This window comes from Apodemus sylvaticus, chromosome 5, assembly GCF_947179515.1.
Source record: "Apodemus sylvaticus chromosome 5, mApoSyl1.1, whole genome shotgun sequence".
Classification (NCBI taxonomy): Eukaryota; Metazoa; Chordata; class Mammalia; order Rodentia; family Muridae; genus Apodemus; species Apodemus sylvaticus.
The window spans coordinates 39,002,669-39,027,730 of record NC_067476.1 but is presented as its reverse complement, the minus strand read 5'-3'; the positions used below and the strand labels follow the sequence as shown (position 1 = coordinate 39,027,730).

The window sequence follows — 25,062 nt, the reverse complement described above, 5'->3', positions numbered from 1 at the left end:
AGTTTTAATTTACTTTTTAAAATATTTGTTTTACTTATATGTGGTTTGTGGCTGTGGACTGGGGTGCCCAGCAAGCCCAGGACTGGACATCAGAAGCTGTAGAGCTGTAGTTACAAACAACTGAGCCGTCCAACATGGGTGCTGGGAAACGAATTTGAGTCCTCTGAAAGAGCAGTGTGTACTTGTAACAGCTGAGCTAGCTCTCCAGCCCCAACTCTCTATTTTAATTTAAACATTTGACTGTGACTACTGGATATACTAGATAGTACAGATACCTTAAGTGACAGGCCATAGCTAACAATTCTATAAACTTTACCGATGTTACTCTAAGTGGGGTAAAGAAAAATATGAGAAGCATTAACAGCAATGTTTTAGAACCTGACACCAGAGCTATCAGCTAATTTGGCTCCATCACACCTATACATATGGATGAACAATGTTTGTCTGCAAAACCAATTCTGTTGTCTTTATGCGCTATGTGGTAGTTAATTCTCTCTATATATCTTACTTATATTATTCTTTAGTCCTACAAAATTTTCTTTCCAAAATAATCTTGGTGCTTGTGACCATACTTGAAATAAGCCAGTTAAAAATGAGCAAAGAATTTGAATATATCTTCCCTAAAGAAGATAAACAATTGTTCACTGAGCACATGAGAAGACAGTCCCATCTCCTGTCATCGGGGAGCATGAGGGGAAACTGCAATGAACTCTCACTTAACACCTCTAGTGTAGCAAAGCTATAATTGAAGAGACAATCAGGCGTGTGAGAAGGCAGAGGACCCGAACTCTCAGACTTTGCTGTTAAAGCAAAACTATGAAATGGCTTTGAAACAATTTGGGAGTTCCTCGAAGTTACCACATGAGCCAACTATTCCTCTAGTTCTTCGTCTATAAAAACTGAGTACGTTTTTCACAAGAAACATACAAATGTTCATGATGCCGCTACTCATGATACAACTCAGAACAACACAAAGGCACAAGCCGGTGAGCACAGGGCAGAACTGTGCAATGGTCTGAAGGGTAATGGAGTGCGGATTTGCTGCAACACTTATGGACCTTGAAACACTGCTAAAAGCAGCCAGGCATGGCCATAGTGGGCTCCATCTTTAGTCCCAGCACTCAGGAGGTAGACGCAGCCTGGTCTACAGTGAATTCCAAGACAGCCAGGAATTGAGAGATTGCCTCAAAAAAACGAACAAACAAAATAGTAAAATAAGTAAGAAGAAGCCAGATTCAAAGGGTAATACACCAAGTGACTGTGTATACGAAATGTCTAAAGCATGCAAACCCACGGGGCAAGTAGAAGGCCAGGGGCCAGAGAGGAAAATGGGAATCAGCTGAGCGGGTGCTTTCTGGAATTATATAAGGATGAGGATCACACAACTTGTGAATACACTGAAACCACTGAACGACGTTTAAAAGGGTGAACTTGGGAATAAATGGATATATTTTGGCTGTACAGCGCAATTTCTTGAAACACTGGCTGTTTTAACAAATGCTTTTTCTGTGAATGGATATAACGAAAAACAAAAGTTCTGTTCCGGGGAGGGAATTTTTCAGTCAATTATTACTTGAACCTAAGCATAGAAGAGCCATGTGTCAGAGTGAGCCAGCTCTTGCTTCTGTACAGACAAGGGCAGCCGCGTGGCTGAGCAGGCCTGTTCTCTGCCCCTCCGGGAGGCAGCGAGTGGCTCAGAGCAGGGCCCAGGCTCCCCGTGAGATCTGCAACGCTCGGTGATGTAAGCACGAGAAAATAAATTTCTCTTGCTTTTAAAGTTACAAATAAGACTGAAGAATGGAATAAGGGAGGAACACTGAGCTACAAAACTTAAATATATCTCAGAAGGGAATCATAAACGCTTTAGAAAAACATTCTCATATCAAGATTAGAAAAATGTTTGCTTGTCTGGGTCATATCGAAATTCAGACTTTTTGTTTTGTTTTTGGGTTTCTCTCTGCCCTGGCTATGACGGAACCTGTTCTGTAGACCAGGCTGGCCTTGAACCCAGAGATGTGCCAACCTCTGCCTCCTCAGTGCCTAGTGAAATTTAGAGACGTTTAATCATGTCCATCAAAGACATGGAATAGGCCTGGTGAGATGGATCCGTGGGCAAGTATGAACGAGAACGTGACTTTGCATTCTCAGCACTCACAAAAAAGCTGGGTGGTGACTAGTGCCAGTAGCCCAAAGGAGGAGGAGGGCAGAGTCAAGCACACCCCTGGAGCTCACTGGCCAGACAGCCAGCTAATTGGTGAGCTCCGGGCTCACCGGGAACCTGTCTCAAAAAGAAGAGTGAAAGGGCAGAAGGGCTGCTCAGTCATAAGGTCCTGAGTTCAGATCCCAACAGCTATGTCAGGCAGGCAGCTCACAGCCCTCCAGGCAACTCCAGCCAGCAGAAGCCAGTGCCCTTTTCTGGCCTCTAGGGGTGCACTCACACACACATCACATGAACACACACACACATCACACAAACACACAGACATCACACGAACACTCAGACACATACAAACACACACTCACACATCATACAAACACACATACAACTAATTGTGAAAAAAATGGATAGCCCTGATAGAGGAAATCATTAAATATACTTCTAATCATCACATATATGAACATGTATACATGCATATATCACACACAAATACCACAGAATACATTCGTGTGGTAGGTTAATGACACTTTTTTCTTCCCTTAATTCAGTTGCTAGTAGATATACTCCTTTCCAAATTGATAAAGATATGAATCTCACTTGGGGTATGGAAATGACAATCTGGTTATAGAAGCTTAATAGGATCAAGGAAAACATGAAAATTTAAAAATACGCTGCACTAAGAATATTTAAATTGCTAGACAGCTAAAAAAAAAAAAAAAGGACAGGGAAAAGTGTTAAGTAGTTCCTACTAATGGAAAAATAAAAATAATGGAAACTTCCTGGAGAATGAGGGCTTGGCAGCCCAACCTAAGAAAGGAATCTGCCTGTCCCTGCCACGGACAGGGCCGGGTGGGACGTCCTCAGCACCACTAAGGAGGGCTGCGGGCAGAGGGAGCCAGGACCCCAGCAAATGGTTCCCACACCTCAAAGCCTGTGTTTGCAGAGAAACGCATGTGCAGCACACCGAGAACACACGGAGCATGATAGCCTGACTTCAGAAATCTTAGGCAACTATGCAGAAGTCTTAGATTATGACAAATATTTTCATGGGCGTTACTCAGAGCTGTACTTTCCCAAGTTTGCAAAACTCTAGAAACTCAATCGTTAATGTCACCAATTTTACTTACCATCAAATTCCAATGTGAATATCCAACAAAATGTTTACACAATCCACATTTTAGTCATATTGATGATGCAGGTAAACTATCAGTAATAGCTAGCTGACCCTATCAAGATATGTAGAAAATTATTTTAATAGAGAAGGAATGAGCAAGCCACTGCCAAAGCTGGATGCTGGGCAGGAGGTGGGCGGCAGGGGACGGGCCTGCTGATGACCCATTTATCTTGAATTAGCACAGCACTGCTAAGGCATGCTAATGGCTTTCAGCACTAGGAATTTAAAGACACTGCACACTGCTGGCAGAGTCTGGAGTATATTAAGCTCTAAGAATCAAAACCACAGCATGTCACCTGCTTTTCGATGTTTTACATCATAACTCACTAGACAGAGGAGACAAAAATCAACTTATAGTGAATATTTTTAAGATTCTAAAGTAATTTTTCTCAGTTATTCCCTAATTTAAAAAAACAATCTAAATAATGACGGCATCATCCAAAAAAAAAAACAAAACTGTAATTTCTATTGTATAACCTCATATCCTGTAACCAACATGAAGTTAGTTTAAGCTTCAGACCACACCCTTAAAAAAATAAAGCTGCCAGTATATGCTCTCCAAGGTTCCCATCTATTTTAGGAGCCTGAGAACGCTATTTCAGCTTGGACTGTGAATTTCCCTTTAGAACACAAGAGCGGAGTAGAATGACCTTGTCTCTTGCTTATTAGTTATGAATATGAGTAACACTACACTTAGCAGCTTATGTGCTCCCCACAGCAGTCAGTCTCTGCAGGTGAACCAACGCAATGTCTTCCCTTAGGGATTTCTAAAAATCCTATTTGTCTATCCATTCCTTCATTTGTTGTGTGCTGCAGCACCTGTGTAGTGGTCACAGGGGCACTGACAGGAGTTAGTTTTTCCTTCTACCCTGGTTCTGGGACTCAAACTCAGGTGGTCGGGTTTGGTGGCAGGCACCTTTACCAACTCATCCTTCTTGTCAGATCCCTAATTTAGCAGTTTTTGAAATGGTAATTATTCCAAGGAAATTGGGCCTCTGCCTAGTACCAGCGAGACAACAGAATTCCAGGGACCCCGCCTTCACCTATGGCCTCTGCAGCTGGCCTCCCAAGAATCAGGCCATAGTTCAGTTCGGTAGTGTAGCAGCTGGTATTTCTGCTACAATGATGTACCTTTTAGATGAGTCTTTTCCTTATTTGTAAAAGCTATACCTCCAGTTGGGCTAGCCTACTTCTTGGGTTTGGGGGTGAAGCATGAGAGTGAAATGTGTCCCCATCTAGATTAGCTGGTGGACAACACACGCTGCCTGAGAAGCACTGTTACACATTCATTCTGGACCCCCCCCCCCCCATTTTGAGAAAATTTCCACTGGCCTTGAAACAACTGGGACTAAACTATTTTCTACTGTCAGAAAAATTTCCTCCTTGATCCAGGCACCGACAGAGACATTATAAATTTCAAGCTTACGGAATGCATTCACTCCTTATTTATCTTATTCATCAGGCATGGGGCCACGCAAGGAGACACTGACTTGAAACATGTTTTGTTAAACTGTAAGCTGCAAGGTTGGGACTTCAGAGGCGGGAAAGGTGGTCGTGGTAGTACTCCTACTTCAAGGGACCTAACCAGAGCATTTCACAGTTTGGCCACCTCAATTACTGATCTTGCTTTCTTGGATATAATGCTGAAAGAAAACACTGCCTTTATTCTCAATTTGTTCCTACTAACTAACAAGTGCAGTTTAGTTACCTAGGAAGAAAAGACTTTGCAATGAACAAACTATAGCAAAACTTAGTACTACAGTGTTTGACAACTATACAGATCTAGAGAGTGTGAACTTATACATAAAATATTTACATACAGCCTAAGCCTCTGACACTCGAGGCTTCTTTCCTTGAAGGAAGATGAGGCTAGCTGGTTTGTGCATCCACAGTCTTCACAATGTAAGCAAGCCCTCCTTCCACAGGGCCATTCAGTATGAACTAAGACTGCAGTGGTAGCAGGGCAGCACAGCCAGACCCTTTCCTTCTCTCAGCCCAACTCTTAAACTTAAGACAGCACGCTTGAAGCAGCAAGCTGCCTGGCCCACATTAACAGCAGACCAAGTCTGACTCCGGCGATTTGCCCTCAGCCATTTCTCTGTGAACAGCCTAAGGGCTCATTTTGCCAATGGGCTCCTTAGTTCAGCTGCTGGGATTTGCTTGCTGACACATCAGTACACACCAGAGCGATGCTATGGTACTAAGGCTAACACCTGTAATGAATAGAAAAGACTTTCCTAGATCAGGGCATTTCATCAAGAGTTCGAGGCCACAGCAAGATTCAATCTCAAAAAGAAACAAACTACAAAAACAGTAAAAGAATTTTTAAGTCCAAAACAGTCGTTTGGATGTTCTGGTGGCACAGGCAGAATGTCTGAGTTCAGGATAAATCACTTGATTCCTATTACACTGAACATTCATGTCACCGTGTCACCAGGTACATTACTGTCTACTGTTTGCTTTTTAGAAAAAGATGCATTTTAAATATTGTCTTAGTCAGGGTTTCTATTCCTGCACAAACTTCATGACCAAGAAGCAAGTTGGGGAGGAAAGGGTTTATTGAGCTTACACTTCCACATTGCAGTTCATCACAAAAGGAAGTCAGGACTGGAACTCAAGCAGGTCAGGAAGCAGGAGCTGATGCAGAGGCCATGGAGGGATGTTTCTTACTGGCTTGCTTCTCCTGGCTTGCTCAGCCTGCTCTCTTATAGAACCCAAGAGCACCAGCCCAAAGGTGGAACCACCCACAAGTGGCCTTCCCCACTTGATCACTAATTTGAGAAAATGCTCCACAACTGGATCTCATGGAGGCACTTCCCCAACTGAAGCTCCTTTCTCTGTGATAACTCCAGCCTGTGTCAAGTTGACACACGAAACTAGCCAGTACAAATATGAAAAATACTTTGTGTTGGCTGTAATGGTTCATGCCTTTAATACCAGTACCCAGGAGGTGAAGCAAGTGGATCTGGGTGAACTGAAGGCCAGCCTGGTCAACAGAGTGAATTCAGGCCAGTCAGGGATATGAATAGACTCTACATATGAAAGAAGAAAGAATTGAGGGAAGGAAGGAAAGAAAGAATTGTTACTCCATTTTAAAAAACGATTTTAATATCTGGATTCTATAAAATTTGTGTATTGAATTTTATGGGGTTTCTGTTTTCCAATCTTTTCTTCAAAATTAAAAAAAAGGAATTTACATACCTAAACCTTAAAATTAAGTATAAAAGGGCTGGAGAGACGGCTCAATGGTTGAGAGCAAAGAATGCTCTTCCAGAGGTCCTGAGTTCAATTCCCAGCAACCACAGGGTGGCCCACAACTATCTGTAATGGGATCCAATACCCTCTTCCAGGGTGTCTAAAGACAGCTTCAGTGTACTAATATAAAACAAATACATAAATCTTTATAAAAATTAATCAATGAAATGAGAAAAATGGTGGTGGAGAGATGGCTCGTTGGCTGAGTCCCTTCTATGCTTTTAGAAAACCCAAGTTTGCTTCACAGAGCCCACATCAGGCAAATCAAAACTGCTGTCACTCCGGGAATCCTGCATCCTCTTGCAGACTCTACAGGCATCTTCACACCTGTCTCATACACACACACACACACACACACACACACACAGACAGACACACACAAATAAATTATACAGAAATGAATTGGATAAAATGAAATGGCAGAAAGTACTGTCAAAAGGTCAGTACATCAGTACTCTGTAGACCAGAACATTAACACGGTAACTGGCTAGCTATTCAGGTTAGGCTGAGGTAACCACTGTTTTTCAACTTTAGGATGTGAAAACTGCTTGAGGAACTAGATGACAGGATGAGATGAGCAGCTGAGACTACAAAGGAAATAATCAACAAGACCGCCAGCATTTCCTGCCGCTCGACCTAAAGCCACATCTACCGTGTAGTCCTCCATGGTAGCCTAAGGCATGGCCACCACTGATGTAGCAAAAGGATGCATTTAGGAGGAGAAATGTGCTCTTTGGAGAGTTACCTGGCAATCACCAGGGGATTCAGCTGATAAAACACACAGCTCCTACCAAGGACGCCCGTGCACAGTTACACACAGACACAATCTCTACAGAAAAACCGACTGGGCCTCCTGATAAAGGCATGCCTATGAACCTGTCCAGATGTTATATTTGCACCAAGCATTTGGCTGTATACTAGCAACTAAACCAGAAGTCAGTTTTGTAACTTTTTAAATCGAGATTTACAGAGAAGACAACACATATATAGTATTCAACAACAACAACAACAAGAACAAGGCAGGGATTTAAAAATGGGGCCAGGAGTTCAAATGCACAGATGAACTTCTTCAAAGCAGCTATTAAAAGGTAGGCGACAGGGAGCTGGGCCAGTGGTGAGGAGCTAGTGAGAACTGTTGAGGTGGCCTCGACTTACTGAGCCCAGTGTGAGGCAGCTCACAGGGCCTCAAGCTCCATCTCCAGCAGGATCCAAGGGGCCTCCACGGGCAGCTACACTTGCACCCACACTGCCAGGCCCCCACATACCCACAACTAAAAATAAATCTTTTCAAAAAGGTATGGAACCGTTTTTCTGGTACAAAGAAGGATGGCTACAACATTAATACTTTCCTGCCTGGTGACCCCCATACTTGAGAGCTGATGGTAGACGGGAGGACCTCAGACCTGAGACTAGGTTAGGTAACACAGCAAGACTCTGCCTCGAACAACAGAAACAGTTGGAGGGAGAGAATGGAGAGAATGGGTTCCGTGCCTCAGGACATAGTGAAAACCTAGGGGCTAGGAGACTTTCTATCAGCATTTCTAAGCCACCCCATTTAAGAGCAGTGCCTAAGTAGTTACAAACACAACTTCAAGATTCACTCTCCAGCAAGGCCACCAACCTAAATCAGTCCTCAGAGAACAGAACCTTCCCTAGACTTTTCTCTCTGGCCTTGAAGGTTTGAGAGAGAGAACTACAGCAAGACAAAGTTTTGGTAGACGAAGTGCTAAAATACAGATGTCCCGTGCAAGCTCCTGGACAGGGTGGGAAGGCCAACGGACAGGACAGAGCAGTCAGAGAGGAGGACGCTTCCCAATCGTCAATTTCATCTCATCAGTGTGGATGCTTAGGCATGCGAATTTAGCCTTTGCTTAAGATCAGGGGGAACTGCGTGAATAGATTCCCTGGATTAAAGTTAGTATCAGATTTAAATTTTATAGTCAAGAACAATTGAGTTGTCGCCTCGTATTTTCTGGATCATGAGAGCTATTCACATTGAAATGTCTAACATTTTGCTCATTGTATTAAAAAAAAAAAAAGCCTTCAAGTGCTGACACAAAGTGATGTGCTTTATTTCAAACTGAGCACACCAGTGCTGCGCCCGGGAGGAGGCGTGCTGCCAGGGAGGCCCTCTCTTCTTCCCGCTCATTTGACATAAGCAGTAGCAACCAACTTAGATATCAATGAACAGCCGAGTGTTCTCTAGTCTCATTCACAGTTACAGAGTCAGGACAATGTCTGCCCTCCATTAACTGTAGTTTATTGAACCAAGCATTATTTCAAAGAAAAGAAGAACTAGTCACTGCAAAGTAATTCCTATTTTAGATACGCCATTAAACTTAACAAAGGCATGGAACACTTCTGATTATTGAAAAATTAAACACGTCTAAATGTAGTAGTTTCATACTACATGTAGGCAACATTTAAAATCCCTTACCAAATGCTTCCTAGGAGGAAGACTGAAATCTCGCTCGTCCTCAGCGCGTTTCCTGCTTCAGAAAGCTCCGAGCAGCTCAGTGGAGTTAAAGTGGACCAAGCCCAGTAGAATAAGTCATTTTCTTTAGGCTGATCCTATCAGCCCTAATCGCTTTACAACCCAACTGAGCTACAAGGGACCTGTGCACTCTCAACCTGCACAGCCTGGGGGAGAGGCCACCACCTGGCCTTTTGCAGCAGAAAAAAGTAAGACCATAGGGTCGGGCAGAGATTGCTGTTACATTTTGAATATTAGAAGCTTACCATTTAAAATCCAAGAATTTGAGGCAACCCACACTGTCTTTTGCTTATCTTTTGCCATGAACCTAGTTTATGTAAATTTTAAATCCAGATATTTGTATTTCTTCTGAGGTGAGAATTATAGGAGAAAAGTAAGAGGAAGGGAAGGCGGGCTTCTTCTGCTCCGCCTTCCCTGCAGCCATGAAGTGGGGTGGTCCTTCACCTACTGAATGACCTGTGGTTCTGTTCCGGGTCCCTAATTCTGTATATAAACGTTTCCATGTGGGCTGAATACTGTTTTCATCTTGATTTCAAAAGGAAAGCTACAAGTTAAGAGTCCGGACAATGGTTTTCCTCTTTGTCCCCAGAATCTTGGGTAATTTTTAACAAAAGCTCCAGTGAGGTAAGGGCTGCACTGCTTCTACCCTGGCAGGTCTGAGTGCAGGCAGAGCCGGGCTGTGCTGGATGCCGGAGGTGGAGACCACAGGCTGCTGCTACACAGTCATCAGGGATGGAAGTTCTGCATGAGGGCTGGAGAGGTTCCTAAGCAGCTAAGTGAGAACAGCTGATCTCACCCAGAACCCGGGTTCAGTTCCCAGCACCCAAATGGCAGCTCACAACCATCTCTAACTCCAGTTCCAGGTGAGCCAATGCTCTCTGCTCGCCACCATGGGCGTCAGGCATGCTCATGGTACATATACATACATGCAGGCAGAACACTCACACACACACAAAACAGAAAATAAATCTGAAAAGCTCAATGCTCACCTGCTTTTATCATTTCCAAGCTACTGTAATACCAATGACATCGAAACCCAAGACACAGGCCATGTTCACGAATGTGCCCTTTTTTCCACACCTAGCACTGGGCTGTTACAAAAACAACAGCCAACTGTTATTGGCTGCAGTTGACAGAATCTACTAGAAGTACCAAAGGCCCAATCTAGTAAAATAAAATACATAAGAAGCTGATAGCAGTGAAAACGAGACCACCATTATGAGAATATGTATAATTGGCCTATTCCTCCCACTTCCACCATAGGTACTTCTAGAATTCTTGTAATGTTCTGAGACATACAGACGGCAGATGGAAGCATCTTTTGCAGTCTTCTATCATGGTTCCTTGTTCATGGCGGAGAGCTGATAAGTCCCTTAGGACCTCCAGAATAAGTGTCCATAATAATGTGTGCTGGAACTATAAGGCTATGTTACGCTACTTAGTCTGAAAAGCATCTATAGTTTTATTATGTATTTGTAAATGGTCTCAGTTCCCATGGATGCCACTCCCAACAGGACTCCCTGCGACAAGTGTACAACTTTCGCTCTGGCTAGGAGGAATACAGGATTACATTTTCAATTTAAATAGCGCATAAGGTCAGTGGCACCGTGTGGAACAACACAAGTTGGTAGCTTCAGCAGCATGTATTTTTTTCATTGTTAAAATTAAAATTTCAATAAATATATTTGTTTCTGTTTTACAGTTTATAGGTTGTTTTGTTTTGTTTTGGTTGGCTTGTTTGTTTTTTCAAGACAGGGTTTCACTGTGTGGATCTGGCTGCCTTGAAATTCACTCAGTAGACCAGGCTGGCATCAAATTCAGAGATCTGCCTGCCTCAGCCTCCTGAGTGCTGGGGTTAAATGCCTGTGCCGCCACTGTAGGGTTAAATCTTTGATTTGGGATGGTACAATATAAACATGAAGGGGAAGTTGGGGAAGCAAGTCCTGCTCATGCTGTAACTATTGTGGGCTCTTTGAAACACCTCAACAAGCACCAGAGACCAGCACATAGTGAGCACTGCACGAGGAGCGGAGGGTGGAGGGGAGCCCACAGTTCTGAGTGCGTCTCAATTAGACGCTGACCTTGCCCTTCAGACAACTCAATTTCTCAACATGAAATGTATCACTTGGGATAGAAAATGACAAGAACCAAGTCTTCCCCTGAGATACAATCTCCTTGAAGGAAACAGCCAGAGAGAGGCTGACCAATAGGAACGGAAAAATACCATGAGAGGTTTACAAGCTGGGCGGGGTGGCGCACACCTTTAATCCCAGCACTTGGGAGGCAGAGGCAGGCGGATTTCTGAGTTTGAGGCCAGCCTGGTCTACAGAGTGAGTTCCAGGACAGCCAGGGCTGCACGGAGAAACCCTGTCTCAAAAAAACAGAGAGAGAGAGAGAGAGAGAGAGAGAGAGAGAGAGAGAGAGAGAGAGAGAGAGAGAGAGAGATTGATTGATTTACTGTTAAGAGCTAGGGAACAGGAAGAGGAATGTGCTAGCGTGATGATGCTCCTGTGTGCAGAGGTGCCTGTGCCTAAGCCCAATGCCTGTATAGTTCTAGGCCACACAGAAGAGGTGGTATTGGAATGAGGGGCTGCACAACTGAGGATTTTTACACACTTGGAGGGAGATGGGAAAGAGCAAGAAGAAAGGAAGGTTCAAGATTAGAATTTTGATCCAGGCAAGGTAGTGCATAACTTTCATCCCTGCCACTAGGGAAGAAGAGGCCAGTAGATCTCTGTGAGTTCCAGGCTAACCTGATCTACAGAGTGAGTTCCAGGACAGTCAGGCTACATAGAGAGAGGCGCTGTCTCAAACAAGACTAGATTTTGACAGTGAGGAGCCTTACATGACATTCTAGGAGCCTGAATATGATCCTTCAGGATAATCACCGAAGAGACACAAGAGCCAGGGGACAGAGCAGTCTCTGAGGGTGTAAACAAAGTATTGAATTATTCACTCACTCACAGCAAGCGTCTGGTGCTGACTGTATGTCAGGAATATTGCATAGGTGAGGGAAATTGCCGCCTGTGACAGTGCCTTAGGGTTAGGCCAGCTAAGCTAACAGAGCAGCCAGGAAACAGCAAAGAAAACCAGGACAACAGATGTGACAGGTGCTCAGAGCAGAGCTGGGCACACAGTGCTGACAAGTACAGAAGAAAGACTTACATCTGGAGTTGGGCGGAGCGAAGGTGCCAGGGAAGGGTTCACTGACAGGATCATTGAGAGGGGAGAAAAAAGGGCTACACTGCACAAATATAGAAGAAGGAATGATCATTAAAGGATCATGTATAGCTACAATTTAGGATTGCTTATGGAATCGATATATATGTTTTCAGCTCTGATATCAGGAGTCTGAAGTACTAATAATGAACATGTTTTAGATGAACAGAAGCAATACAGAACAGAGAATAAAACCAGCTAAGTAATCTGATACTATTTTAAACTATGAAATAAACATGTTTGACACCAAGGTAGAAACAACTGTAAGAAAAAGTAATCAGATTAGCAGAACAAACACGAAGACTTTATTTAGGCCAGAAATGAGTTCAGCATTTCTCCAGCAGAGAGTCTGTAAGATCGCCATGCAAGACAATGCTGAGTATGGAGGGCAACAGAAAAGGCTTCAGGAAATATTTCAGGAAAAGGTAAGAGGCCACCCAGCTTTAAAAGCCTGACAACAAAGCTATTCCAAACCACACGTAGATACCCTCATATGACAGCCACGCTGGGCAGACTATTAGTCTGCTGCATGAAAATGTTCTGTCTGTCTGTCTGTCTGTCTGTCTGTCTATCTGTCTATGGTACACATTTATGCAAGTGTGTGGACTCTAGAGGGCAACCTACAGTGTCATTTTATAGGCACTGTCCCCCCTGCTTTTGAGACAGGGTCTCTTAGTGGCCCGTGGCTCACTGAGAGGGCTGAGCTCCCTTTTCCGTAGGTTCTGAGAATATAACCCAGGGCTTCAAGCTGATGAGGCCATCATCATCTTACCCCCCCCACCCTCTCTATTTTGTAAGATTATGCATGATCACATACACTACAATTCTGAAAGAACCAAAATGAAAAGCTACATTTACAACTATAGTTTTGTTATAGGAAATTAAATACAGCTGCTATTAAAATAATACACAGTACAACAGAACCAACTAAACAACCATGAAAGCAAGCAACTATGGTCCTACTTAAAAAAATCAATGATGGCATCTAGATAAAATAAGACAAGCTCATAGAAAATAAAATTTACAATAGCAAAAGGCAAGATTTTTTTTTAACTTTCCAAAGCTATAAATCTAATTTTTAAAAATTTCATCTTAACTCATCAAAACATCAGGCTTTATAATGTATAATTCTGGAGAGAAAACTTAAAACATACATAATTTAATGACTTTTTCTTAGATAAATACAAACTTGCTAGCATAAAAACACAGAGGGAAATATCAACTGGAGCTCCAGTTCAAAAGCAGAGTGCTCGCCTAGCACACTCAAAGCCCAGGAAGGCAGAGGCCTCCCTGTGAGCTCATCCTAGGTATTCAGCTGCTCGGCTTGTAGCCACTATAAATTAGAACCTGCAAGTGGCTGGCTTAACAAGCTACACATTCATATCATGTAATACACAGATCAGACAGCAATCTGAATAAATCTGTAAAAAATTATGATAAGTAGGAAAAAATATAAAATTAAACACTAATATGACTGGAGTTATGTAACGCTCCCTTATGTCAAGGAGCTCCTGTCAACGATGTTGAATAGACATGTGTACACCTGCATGAGGGCAACAGAGGCTTAATGGTGACAGCACTATGTGCTGTGGGTACCGTCTGTCATCACTGGGCTACAGTGTATCTATACAAGGCTCTCAAGGAATCTGGGTAAAGGCTATATCGGATTTTTCTGTCTTGTTTTTCATAAATAGAAATAAAGCCATAATCATCTTACAACTGAAATTTGAATTAAGGGTTGAGAAGATGGTTCGGTGAGTGTTGAGTGTCTGGAACCCCTGGGGAAACAAAACAGAAAGTATGCATGCTGCAGCAGGAACCTCTGCAATCGCTGGGCACCTCCAGAAAGACAGGAAGTGGGCACAGCACAATTCCCAGAAGCTCACAGGCGTGGCATGCGCAGCTAAACAATGACAAAGGGACCTTCTCTCAAAGAGGAAGGTGAGGGCCAGCCCACACTTGGGGTGCCCTCTGACCTACACACACAGATCAAAGATTTGTTTCTATTTAATTAAAAGTATACTTGGGAGGGCGAAGGGAGGGAGGGAAGGATGGAGGAGGAGAGAAAGGAAGAAGCCAAAAGGTGGGCAGTGGTGGCATATACCTTTAATTCCAGCACCCAGAGGCACAGGCAGGCAGATCTTTGTTAGTTCGAGGACAGCCTGGTCTACAGAGCGAGTACCAGGAAAGCCAGGACTACACAGAGAAACCTTGTCTTTAAAAAAAAAGTATACTGGAGGTGATTGATGTATAGCTGTTACCAGCACTGCAGAGGGTAAAAAGCAGGAGAGTTTCAAAGTTAAAATTGGCCTGGGTTATGCATCAAGACCTTGTAATCACAGTAACAGAAGGGGGAAGAGGAACTTCCCCCTTACACAAACTTCACTACATCAAATACCTGAGGAAAAGACCGTAAGATGTAAAAGAATGTTTCTAATTACACCATTAAAGCTTTGGATTGGTTTTCTTTACCTACAAGATCAAAACAATATATGTAGATTCCTATTTTATTTACATAATTTTGTGCCAATCATACCAAGGCTTTTAATAACATTTTTTCCTTCTAAAAAATTCTGGGCTTTATATGTGCTTGTCTTTCCTCCTTCAGCTACACATACAAAAGTTACCACAGGTTGAGCATCCCTTATCCAACGATCTGAAATCCAAGTCCTCCATACTTTGGATATGACGTGAGCACCCAAAAGTCCCACGTGTATAAGGCTGGAGAGGTGGTGCGGCCGGTAGGCGAACTCACTGCTCCTGCAGAGGTCTCAGGTTCGTTTCTCGGCAGCCACACTGGGTTGCTCATAACCACTCCAATCCAGGGGATCACCTCCCTCTTCTAGACTCAAAAAGCACACACGTGGTACACATACATACATGCATACATGCATATATTCATACGTGCATGCAGATGAAATGAATAATTTGTTAAGTTCCAAGTTCAAGATACATTTCAAGTGTGGGTGAAATTTTCAAAGAATAAATTTTAAAATATGCTCAATTATTTTTTAAAAGTTCCAGGCTTTGGAACAACTTTTTGTTTGCGCTTTCAGTTGGGATGTTTAACTAGCAGCGTCTATTAAAACATTACAAATCAAACAAACAACTCTGAAATATAAACTTCTACTCCCGAGCATTTCAATTACGATTCACAACCTATACTAAGTCACAGCAGACAAGATATCAAGTTTGCTCAGTGTCAGGTTTCCAAAACTCAACCAAGCTGGTCCTGGCACGTGACTGGCTACCTACTGATGGCTTCACAGAAAGCATTATGTAAGTCATCTCAGTATAGTTAGAACCCAGACAATTAGTGCTACACGGAAGAGGAATCAATCTGTTTGAATTTTCTAATTAACTCTATTACCAGGGAATTTCACACATGAATTATTACCTAGCAAATGGCTAGAAAACGACTTTTAAAAAAAAGAAGAAAGAAAGAAAAAGAATTAAGATTTTCACTGAAGCATTATATATCATAAACTGCTGTACAGGTTCCAGCCCAGTTTACCAGAGCAACGTTAGAAAGAAGGGAAGGGAAGCAAAGTCTCATAAACCAGTCCTTCAAGGTCACTCATGGAAAGACCTGAATCCCTGCTGCTAAGTAGTTTAGGGAAAAGACCCATTTACTGTGGCCGGACTATATACCCACTGGATGGCAGAAAGGTGGCTTACAGGGTTAATTAGTCTACTGGAAACTGTTTAATATTCTGAAGAATACTTTGGAGAACTGATACTTGACAACATGTGGTGGACTTTAGGTTGACATTTTTATCTACAAAGGGCTGAGTTGGACATTTAACAGCAAAGCTGTTTTCCATCAGTCTCAAATGAATAGCCATCCTTGTAAAGTCCAGGTGAAGCTTCTGCCTTCTTACTGTCATATTAAAATGGTCCCTTACTGCTTATTCAATGACAATAAGTAGAAAATTCCCATTAGTGTTGGAGTGTAAGAGTCAAGGTAAGATTCAATGAGACTATTTATTCTAGCAGATGTCTTGACAGACTTTAAATCATTCTTTTGTTTATCTGTAGCACTAGGAAAGAATATTATTAAAGACTTATAAATTGCATGCAAGATGAAAGAAAGCATAAAACACATTAAGTTGAGTTTGGGGGGGGTGTTTTTTGTTTTTTTTGTTTTTTTCAGAAAATGAGAACTTACTAAATGGCAAGTCTTGAGTCATCAATCACTCTGTCACCATTACTGTATTTTCATCATGGTTAATTATTTCACATAAGCCATTGAGTAAATTGTTTCAAAACATGTAATCAAATTCATAATGGTAGCCTGCTCTGATGTCACTATCATATTGCTAGAAGGATGTACTTTTCCATTTTAAGCCTTTTACAAAGAAAGCCAATGACAATGGCAAACACAACTGACTCTAGATTTGAGTACCAAGTAATAAACATGTTATCATGCAGAAAAGCTAAATTCTAGTCGATTTACAATTCATGCTTAATACCAATGGAATGATTTTACAAGTCTGTTCATAAACCAAGACTTCTAGGTTAGTCTTATCTTCCCCAACCAGGCTGTGAAATATAACAAGGATTTCTAAAGGACAGATTCCACACAGCCCATGACACCTCCTTCTGCTGACACTCCTGAAGGCCAGCAGAGTGTCACTCAGCAGACCACTAATGAATGTTGATCAAAATAAAAGAAAACAAACCACTTACTTGAAGTAAGACCTATAGTTTTGACTACAAGTTATCCAAATCGCAGTAACAATATCTCGTAGATGGTAAGACTGCAGCAAATATCCAAACCACCATTGTCTAGTCTCCTTGCCTGGATCCCTGGTTGTCTAAGAGATAAAACTCATTTTTGTCTCCTATACGGTCTCCTATTTTGTCTCCTCGTGGCAAAGTAATTATTATTAGCTCCCAGTTTACATGAGTGTTTATGTTTTCTGTAAAGGTATAGACACCAAAAGCATGTCCAAATGTTTACTTTGGTTGTGACACTAAGAATTCACTTAATTTTAAATATATATATATATTATATATATGTATGTCTAATTCATTTTTCCTTTGAAAGTAGCACATTAGGAAAAGTGGCCAATTTCAATGCTTTTAAGCTATTATTTTGGAGATGTATATACATTAGTTCTTCAGCTCCCAGACCCAACCCACCATACCTCTGTGAAGGAAAGCAGGACACAGGATAAGCTCTCTTCATTAATTTTTTTTCTTATTGAAGATCACAAAACTAGGCAAGGCTGTCCATTAAAGTCTACCTCAGTTTCTGAAGTTCATAGGTTATATATACAGCAGTGAGGATTAAGGGCCAGGTTTAAGGAGTCCATACTATGTGAATTACAGAAATATAATCATGAAGTGCTCACGGAAAATATATTTTCTGACAAACAATTGTTTCATGGCTGTTTAATTTCCTTGAGGGCTAATCAAACCACCTGGGCAAATAATAATCGGGACTTCCTCGTGCCAGCAAGATTAGTCCACGCCAGCCACTGCCAGGCCTTCCCCTCAGCTTCTACCACAGGTCTGGAAACTTTAGCCCTGAAGCTCCAATGTGCATGGGGGCCTGTGGTTAACAAATGAGTCCCCAAGGGCAGGGCTGTGACAGTGAGGGCACAGCATCTGGGGTGCCTGCTGCTCAGCTCCTGCTGGCTGTCACCTTGCTGGCCCACCACGTTCTCTTCTGCCCCACTGTCCCCACTGCCATACTACACACACGAGCCTAGATTCATGGACTCAGAACACCCGTGTCACCAGGAGCTGAGAATTTCGGGTATGCAACTTCAAATTTGTCCCTTTGTCCCCAAGGATAAATTATGATATAATAAATTCTTAAGATGACAGCACATTCTTGCTGCGGGGGTGGGGGGGGTGGGACAGAAAGAAACCGCTTAATGCTCTAAGAGCTGTGAGAATAAGGAGCAGAAGGGCTCGAGAGACTGCAGCCCAGCTCCCTCCTTCCCATAAATAAGAAAACTAAGGCCCAGAGGAGTTAGAGGTTTGCGTAACGGACACACTTGCCTGGTGGCAGAGTCATAGACAGAACTAGTGTCTTTTGATATCTTTACAAACCACTGTTTCTTGATTTAAACAATCAATTTTTTCTTTTTAGTAGTTTATTTTTCCCTGAATCTAGTTGTGCCCATAGTCGTTTGGGTCCTGCAGCACCGAAGGCCAGTCCGTCACTTGGCCTTTACAGTAGATAGATGCTGCAGAAGGTCTTAGGAAGCAGCAACAGAAGAAGAAAAGTAATGTCGTGCATTTCAGCACTGAGCCGGGCCTTGCTGTGTGGACTTCACATATATTAATGTATTTTATCATCACAGTCACCATTTTACAGATGAGCAAAATTAGATCAAAAGATCAACTGTAGTTCTGGAACTGGATAACCTCTGGTCATTAATGGTGAAGTATCATTGGTGGGTCTCTCATGAGCCTCATTCACTGTCAAGTACTACAGTTAACCTTGAACTGAGTAAGCTGTGGGTTGTGGGCGAGACCTGAAAAACATTTATGATTTATCAATGTTCTAAATACTAACAAACAACAACAACAAAACCCACCAAAACTAGGACCAGCAAAAAGGGAGAGACTGCTAACAAGTAAAGCTACCTGCGGCAGAGCGCAGCTGAGTATGTTCAATCCCCAAACCAACATGGTAGATGCCCCTTGGCCTCCACCCTTGTGCCACCACACAATTCTGTACCTTATACCCCACCCCACGCCCACACAAATCTGTCATGAACATGAAAGAAGACTCATATTTTTTTCAAGATTTATTTATTTTATGTAATATGAATACACTGTAGCTATCTTCAGACACACCAGAAGAAGGCATCAGATCCCATTCCAGATGGTTGTGAGCCACCATGTGGTTGCTGGGAACTGAACTCAGGACCTCTGGAAGAGCAGTCAGTGCTCTTAACTGCTGAGCCATCTCTCCAGACTGAAAACTCAAATTTCAAAAGTGCTACCAGGCTGGGCATGATGCTCACACCTTTAACCCCAGCACTGGGGAGGCAGAGGCAGGAGGATCTCTGTTGATTTTTGAGGCCAACCTGGTCTACATAGCGAGTTCCAGAACACTATGAAACCTTGTTGGGGGAATGGGAGGAACCAAGCAGTGTGACTAGGTGGATCATGCCTATAATGTCATTACTCTGAAGAATAAGACAGGATTGCCCTGAGCCTGAAACCAGCCTGTGCCAAACAGTGAGTTCCAGGTTAGTCCAGGTTAACCTAGGCTTCCATGTAAGGGCCCTGACATAGAAAAAAGAAAAAATTCCCAAATGGAACCCCACTTTCCTGTTAAGATTTGGGATATGAAAGGGAACAAGATGATCTACCTGCATACTTGGGAAACTTGAACTTTGGGTCATTGGTATTCAAGCCCTGCAATTTAGAAGAAAGACACTGGTTCTCACTGGAGAGTTTGTCAAGTGATAAAGTTTCCTGCCAGTCCTCCTGCCTCCCAGTCTCCATCTCTCGAGTGTGAAATATAAGAGCACAAAATTGGTCACTTGTCCAGGTTCCATCCACCTAGTGTTTCAAAGTTTGTTAAGTGGACAGTTGAATTTCTAAGAAAAACTGCATCTCAAGTTCCAGACTAGGGCCCAAAAGCCACCACTGTGTTTGAATAGCCCCAATTCCACTACAGTCACACTTTTACACAATAGTATTTTATGGCAAAATACAGACTGATGCTAAGTTCTGCCCAGACACCAGGAACCACATCTATATTCTAATGGCCTTAGTCTCCCAAAAAGGGCTCCCCACCTCCAACCAGACAAACGGGATGGTGTTGGTGGCATAGGGTCACAGGGAGTCCACATTAGGGAAAATGGAGTCACTATCTATGATAGTAAGCAATCACTGAATTCACATGTAACACAGACGCTCCCTGTGCTGGCTAGTCTTATACCAACTTGACACGCAAACTAGAGTTATCTGAAAGGAGGGACTCTCAACTGAGAAAACTCCTCCATAAAATGCAGCTGTAAGGCATTTTCTTAACTAGTGGCTGATGAGGGTGGCAGATGGGGGAACGGCCCCAAGTGAGTAGTTCCACCCCTAGGCTGGTGGTCCCTGGTCCTCTAAGAAAGCAAGCTGAGTACTCCGGGGGCAATAAGCCAGTAAAGCAGCACCCCTGTGCGGCCTCTGCATCAGCGCCTGCCTCCAGGTCCCTGCCCTGTTTGAGCTCCTGTCCTGACTTCCTTCCATGATGAACAGCAGGTGGAAGTGTAAGCCAAAGAAGCCCTTTCCTCCTCAACTAGCTTTTTGGTCATGGCATTTTGCTGAAGCAACAGAAACCCTAACTGTGGAAACCATTCCCACTGTGGCTGTGTGAATTCCTGCTCCTCTACACACTGCACTGACAGCTGTGGGTTCCGTGAGGGCTTATCTACACACCGTCACCTAGCCAGCCGGGCACTATTCCACACATGAAAAAATGCTTCATGTGATAGGATGTCTTATGTATTCTATACCACTCACATTTTATAATCTAGCCTCTAGCGACAATTTATCATCAGCTGTGAACTTGAGTCATATAATAAGCTATTTTATCAAAGTGATGAATGAGAAAATGACCAGCAGTGTAGCCAACATTTATTAGTATATCAGATAATAAGGAAATCCAAGCTATGAAAGGAGAAGAGAAAAGCAATTACCTGGTGACTATATGAAGTGGTTCTATGTGTAACTGAGTACCTTCATGTAACACCCCAACTTGCTCACAGCAACACAGCCCCCAAAAGATTAAGATAATTCCACTGAATTATTAAGTGGCAATGTGAGAAGCACTTCAGTGCCGCGAGACCATCGCATCTGTAAGCTGGAGGTCCTGGCGCCGCTGGGCCTGATCCCCTTACTTGGATTCTCACTCCTGGCACAAAGATGATCAGCGGACCTCTAGGAGCACATCACTTCTTGCCACGACGTGAAGTTTGATATCCATGTGCCCAACAGTTTTACCTTTCTCGTGAACAGCTATCTGCAGTTGAAGTTTGGCCGTGAGACTTCTCTCTCCAAACGCATCTTGCCCACTGGTGTTCTGTTTCCCTTCAGTGCAGAAAGGTGCTACAGCTTATTTTCCATATGTAGGAAGGAATTACCCCAGAACGCTGTAGGCAACTTTCAATGTGACATACAACTCCATGGAGGTCTACGCTCTTCAAGCCTACAACGACTAAAAAATGAAAGTTGTCTTCCATTTTAGACTTGAGCAAGGAGTTACTTTCCAAAGTAAATTAAAAACATTAGAATATACCTCATTCTCAAAATATCTTGATTTTGAAGAGAGTCAGTTAAGGGACATAATTGTGCCAGGTGGCTGGCATCAAGCTGGCTATGAAAATCTATTTAAATAGATCTCTGGATAATAACATAGGGAGTTTTAATAATAATAATTTTAAAAAGCTCTCAGTTTAAAAGATTACAACAACTAGATTTTTTAAAAAAAAAATCAACTTAAGTAGTTTACATTTTTAAAATTTGTTTTGCCAATTAGTATAAAGAAGGAATAAAGTTGCAGTTATGATTTAATGCAGACTTAATCTAAATACTCAAGGTTACTCAGTTGTTTTGTTTTTTTTACACTGAAATTGGCAGTGGGTTCTACTGCTCTGTCAGCTCCATGGACAGGATTCTCTTGGTTTACGCAGCCTGTAAATGCAGCAACTGTGTGTACGGCTCTCCCTCCGGCTCAACAGCAACTGCTTCCTCCTTTCAGGCCAGCCAGCATTTCCCTGCTACCCTATCTTCATCCAAACACAGAGGTAAAAATCGGCCCAACACTCAATCCCTCCCAAGTCAGGATCTTCCATACGGCGTACAGATGCCCAGTGCAGCACCTCCTCCTTATATAATAAAAGAAGGTAAAGAGGATCTTCGCTTTGGTCAGAATAGTTTGATATTCACAATGGTTATAGATTATGAGACTTCTCTCTAACTCTTTCAAACAAACAGGATGTATTTGCAATTGAACGCCTGCTTTTTACCTGAAGCAGGCAAGACTTATCTGCTCAATCAATCATGCTCATGTGCACTCTGTATATCTGAACAAAATTTTTCCTTTCCAGTGCAGCAGAGAAGCTAAATTCCCGTTTACATTTTGGGGAGCAAGAACAGGGAATGCTTGGGACCTCAGGCATGGACCTCAGGCTACATCAGCCTCAGGCCTGTGCAGCAGAACCTACTTCCCCCTTCTAGTTAACTTTCTAATTTTCATGTCAAATTAAACAACCAAGAGTTAAACTGTTACAATGTATCGTTACATAATAAAAGTTTCCTGTAGCCATTTACAAACTCTCCAAATCCTCTGCATTGTTACTGTAGGCGAATCAGACCTCCAAATTAGAAGGTTCACTGATTACAGACATACCTGAAAAACAATGTAGCAAGCCAGAAGCTTTAACTAGAATGCCTGCAGACTTTTCAGTGCCCTTGATGCATACAAAGCAGGGGTCAGAAGACAGGTGATTGGTTAAACAACTGGCTTATTTTCCTGAATCAGATAGAAAATAACCATATGCAGAAGATTTTCTAGTGCCTGTAACCTTCAAGGCAGACTGTAGAATGGAAGTACACATGTATGCCTTGAAACAGCAAGAAACACTTCCTCCAGACATTGTTCTTGCTTTCATGTTGCCATTTCCCACAACTGTTTCTTAGGTATCAGAAATGAAGGCACTTCCATGTGATATACTCCATTTAAAAAGAGACAAATTCTTCTACTTTCTCAAAAGCAAAAACCAAACCCCGGATCTGGGATAGCACTTGTCAAAATTTTGCTTTTCTGTATTAATTTAGAAAAAATAAAAAAGAAAGAAAGAAAATGTATACTAGTCATGATCAATTTTATACATATTTACCAATCTTTAAAAGTTGTAGGACTGTGCTTTTTATTCAGTTAAACTCAGTGACAAAGAGAGAAATGGCGCCTTCCACTAATAAATTACATCTTGAAATATACATGACTGTGATGTCCCCGGGTTACTTGCAGTGGTAACTTACACGCCCCGAATTTAACTGTACCAGACAGTTCTATCTGTCCCATCGCTGACCAAACACTGCTGCTCTGTTTCTATTCATTATGTATTATACAAGGCCTAAACACAGCCCAGTATGACGATGGAAAATATTCCGATCCTTATGACAGCAGCGATGCATTCAAGATCTCTCGAAATACAGCCCGGATCTGGAGCACTAAAAGACATTTTCTGATACAGCTAAAATATGTTGGCTGCAAGCTTACTCAACAACATTCAGCCCGTCTCTGCGGGTATTCAGAAAACCTTGGTTTAAAAAAAAAAAAACACGCACTATCCAAATCTTGCAAAAGCAAACTTGCCAAGAGCCTTGTGCAACGATCAATAACCTTGGGTACACTTGACACCTAAATTTACGGTCCTGGAGACCTATGCAGCAAAAACCCAGAACCATAGGCTGGAGCCCCAAGAAAACTACCGCGTTTCCCTCTCCACCGCCCTCTGCCGCAGGGAGAGAAGCGGAGGCAGAAGAGCGAACGAGGCTTACCAGCTCCGAAGATGCGCGGTGACCTCTGACTACGCGGCGAGAGCAGGGCCGGGAAGGCGCTAGTGCGGCCGCGGCCCGTGCGGACTCGGTCCCCGGTGCATTCCTTGCATTCCAGCACAATCTGTCGCCAGCCTACAAGCTGGCAGCGCGCGTCGCCCGTTGGACGCACACACCTGCCTATCGCGGCGCCCCGAGCAACCGCGGCGCCTCCGCTGCCTGCGCTCACCCGATGTCGCACTCAGTCACTACGCCGCCAAAACCCGGCCCCGCCGCTCGCCCTCTCGTTTCCCAAAGAGTAAGAGGGGACAGGGACCCACGATCCTCGGATGGGTGCAGCTGCTCTCTCCAACTCCTGGCAGCGTGAGGAGGCAGGGCGGCGCGGGAGAGCAGCCCGGAGCCTTATGGCTGGGGCGCCCGCGAGGGAGGAGCGTGAGGTTTGCAGCCGCAAGCTGGGAGCCCTGGACCCTCCGGGCGGTCGCCACGCGCACCAATGCGTCTTTGGGGGGTCGGGGCGACACGCCTGGCGAGCGTGGGAGGCACGGTAGGCGGTTGCTTCGGTGGAGCGAGGGATGGACCCACAGACGACCGGCCCCGGGTACGACGGCGCGCGGGAGCCTCGGGGCTCAAGTTCGAGAAGCGGTGGCGCGGTGCAGGAGGAAAAGCGGCCGCTCCGAGCTGTGCGGGGCAAAGTTGTGCGCCGCCGGGGGGAGGGGAGAGGCGGGCGGGATGGCGGAGCACGCGGCGGGGACCGAGAGACCGGAGCCAGGGAGCCACGGGGGGCGCCCGGCCGCCACCGCCAGGTCCCGGCTCGACGCGCTCTGCGCAGCTAGCACTCCAGAGCCCCGCACCCTCCCGCCAGCCCCGCGCACTTACTTTCCAGCTCAGGCGGAGGCCGTCGTCGCTCCAGGGACCAGGGACATCCGCGCCGAAGGGTCGCCGCTGCGGCACCCGAGCAAACTGGCTGAAGTGCGGCAGCCTAGCCGCTGCCCTCCCCTCCCTCCCCACCCGCCCCCTCCCCCGAAGAGGCTCTCCCACCACCCCGGTGGCGGCGGCAGCTCGGCTCTACCCCGTGCCCATAGTGCCGCCGCCGCGGCCGGCGTCCACGCGCACTCAGCCCCGGAGCCCTCTAGACTGCTCGGAGGCCGCCGCCCCGCCGCCAGCCCGCCCGCCCGCCCGCCCGGCCGGCCAGTCCCGGCACCCGGGAACGTCAGCACGCTGCCGTCCCCAGACAGGCTC

The 25,062-nt window shown here is 44.0% G+C and overlaps 1 protein-coding gene across 8 annotated transcripts in view; it reads right to left on the bottom strand.

Moving 5' to 3' along the window:
* The window catches only part of Pkp4 (plakophilin 4), a 200,514-nt gene extending 175,703 nt beyond the window's left edge, over positions 1-24,811 (bottom strand). For 5 of the 8 annotated variants that reach the window (XM_052182509.1, XM_052182510.1, XM_052182513.1 and 2 more), the window contains exon 1: positions 24,700-24,810. The gene's annotated coding sequence lies outside the window, so the exon portion shown is untranslated. Of the gene's footprint in view, positions 1-24,699 lie in introns of all 8 variants that reach the window. The other 3 variants (XM_052182511.1, XM_052182512.1, XM_052182517.1) reach the window with 2 other exon arrangements.
* Positions 24,812-25,062: the final 251 nt, after the last annotated feature.